The following is a 3,114-nucleotide window of genomic DNA, read 5'->3' on the forward strand; positions in this document are numbered from 1 at the left end:
GGGATTTTAGATTTACCATTTTTGGAAGCCCACTGTGTTGACCTTTTCAAGTTGGTTCTGGAAAGCCACCCATGCTGTCAAAATGCATTAGAAAATAAACATTTAAGTTGAATGATGTAAAAATACTGTAAAAATAAGGACCAAGGTTTCTTATTCCAGGTTGATAATTCTTTCCAAGAGGTCATAGTCATCTTCATATGAGATGTAGTTTGAACTTGAAATCAGAAAATTTAATTTGTATGGGAATTTTATTCTGATCGTGTAAGAACAGTAATAAATACTTATAAACTTTCTCTTTCATACTCTTTTGAAAGGAATTAAATACAAATTAACTAAATAATGTATTTAATAGATGAGAATTCTATTCCCTTAATAATGTTTGGTTAACATAAATTCTCATTCCAATGGTCTGTGTAAGATTAATTTATTTTCATTTACTGAGCCTTATCCTGCCATATTTATTTATGTAATGGCTAATCTATAATCTCATTTTAATATCAACCAGAGTGCTCTGTTTCTATTAATCTTTTGCCTTTTCTTCATTTCTTCCCTGTTCCTGTTCCTCTATTTCTTCCAGTAGACATCCCATTTATTTGCTACCTTTAAATCTGTTGACCCTGAATTAAAGGTTTAGCAACTGTGGTGGGGGGTGGGGGGGGGAGCGGTGAGGGATGAGGAGGTCTCCCTTTCTTCACTTAGGTAAATGGCTGAAGTTAGGGACTCATCTGCCTAACTTAAAAGGAAAAAGGGAGGGGAAGAAAATAATTCTATGAGAAGAAAAAATGAATTTCTTTAGAAAACATAAATGGAGTCTTTGAGAAACAAGTGGAAAATAAGAAAGTTTGTTGTGATAATGTTTATTTAGACAGGTGTGAGTGGTCTTTTTCTGTCTTCTTCATGGCCATAAAAATCCCCTAGAGAAGGGATTTATGACAGCTTCATTCTTTTGGAAGGCTCTGCTTTTAAGCAGATAAGAGGAATTCAGGAAAAGATTCTTTACATTGCCATATTCTGGATCCCTTAATTTCTGTTGTCTGAAACTTTCTTGTAAGTTTCACAAATAAAATAGCTAGAAGAAAAAAAAAAATTGTCCCACATCCCATTGAACCCAGTCTCCCAGTCCTAGGTCTAGCCCACTCTATTTAAATGGTTATGTTTCATTGGCAGTGGTGCAGATGGTGATTGGGCATCCACCAAAGTTAGGGCTTTATAGGGGGCTAACAGTTAGGCATTTGATGAGTGATATTTCTACAGAAACAAAAGAAAAATGAAGATTAAAGGCTGGAATACACTATAAAACAAGGTTGTTGGGGTTTCTGTTTCTGTTTTTGTTGATTTATTTTTCAGTCCATTTGAAGTGTCTTTAGATGATAGAGTGAGGACGGTCATGGCTGTGTCACAGTCATGGCTATTTCCTAGAGCCAAGTATGAAAGATGTAGGTGTTCCAGTAAAGTTTCTGGGTGATCCACATTGTTATGGTGATAAATCCTTTGCACTAAGTCATCCAGCTTACACTGAACTTAAGCAAATAACTATCATCGTCCTGTCACAGTCCTTTCCGAAAGTCTCTGAGGCAGTATTTTTGGTTGAGGATGAAATACTTTGACTGATAGCTGATTGTAAGAGCTTTCAGAAAAGCATTAGAGTAAAATAATAAGTACCTGTAAATGACAAAAGACTTAAAATAGCTGTGGTTAAAGATCTAATGAGAGTTCATTATAATGTAATTGAAAAGGAAACTTGGTTATCTATTACATACAACATTTTATCATGACTGATAAAATTATACCAAGATATATGATGGATAACAAAGACATTGTCAAATTTCTAGGAACTTTATATATAATTTCTGAAATACCTATATTGATAAGATATACACATACAAATATATCCCAGGAAGTTTAAGAATCTCTACTTATTTGACAATGCTTCTTATGTAATTTAGCATATCAAATTTAATCCTAATTAGTTTGACATCTTTCTTTTTACAAAGTGAATGAACAACTCCTTGACACTTTTTTTGGGTCCCCCTGGGAAATCTCAAATTCATTTCAAGGTCAAAAAGATTCATTTAAAATTTGATTTGAGGAAGTTGTCAAAATGTCAGAAGGTTTGAATACTTGATTTAACAGGATCATAGATCACTAGGAAATGATACCTAGTTATCTATTTAACCAAAGTGATAATAAGAGATTTTAAAAGTAAATATAGGAGGTAACATAATTTAAAAACATAGAGAGAGGTCAAAAAGATTTGGTCAGGGACAACATGATAAAGATGACATAAAGCCCAGGAAATTATTCAACAAAACACAGAACCTTTGTTTCCGAGGTAGATTACTAAAAAGGTAAAGAAAACATTTTGCAATCTCTTCTTAGGAGCAGAACAATAACCCAAGAAATCTTTGTCCCTTTAACAGAAAAAAGAAACCAAACTTTAGCTTTGCATTGGCACACTATTAATATTAAAGCTCATTTAAAAACCTTTATAATAAATCCATTCAATCTTGGCTAGTCTGACCCCATGAGGTATTCTCACTTGCTTTCTTTTCTGTCCTATTTCTTTTCTACTAACGCTTTATCACTTTCTATATCCATTCAGGCTTTTGTCCTTCATTTTCCTCTTTCTCATTTTGGAACAACCTTTTAAAAACCTCAAAACAATGATTTTAGGACAAGATTCCCCTCCTTTTTTATTTAATAAAAACATTCTACTTTCTTTGAGTACTTTGCATGGAGTTTTTCCTGCCTTCAATCTTATTATTCTTAGTAGTTTCATTTACATATACTGATTAAAATTCTTAAACTTCAGTAACTTTAATTTGTAGAAGAAAAGAGGAAGTAGACAATATGAACTGTCTGTCATAAATCAACCCTCTCTGCAGCAGATTGGAAAATTTATGAATATATCATTTCATAACTACTTTACTGTAAAAATTTTTAATGTAGCAAAAAGAACCTGTTTATTAATAGGCCCAAATATCTCTATTCTCTCTGTAAAAATAGGAAGCCAAAAGTAGATAAATTTAAACTTTTATTTAATAATTAATTAATTTAATAATTAATGTTTCAGTATTTTATCTTGTATAGAAATGTAGATATTCGAAGGTGCCG

Source organism: Mustela putorius, unplaced genomic scaffold, assembly GCF_011764305.1.
Source record: "Mustela putorius furo isolate JIRA1106 unplaced genomic scaffold, ASM1176430v1.1 tig00003834_pilon_pilon_pilon, whole genome shotgun sequence".
Classification (NCBI taxonomy): Eukaryota; Metazoa; Chordata; class Mammalia; order Carnivora; family Mustelidae; genus Mustela; species Mustela putorius.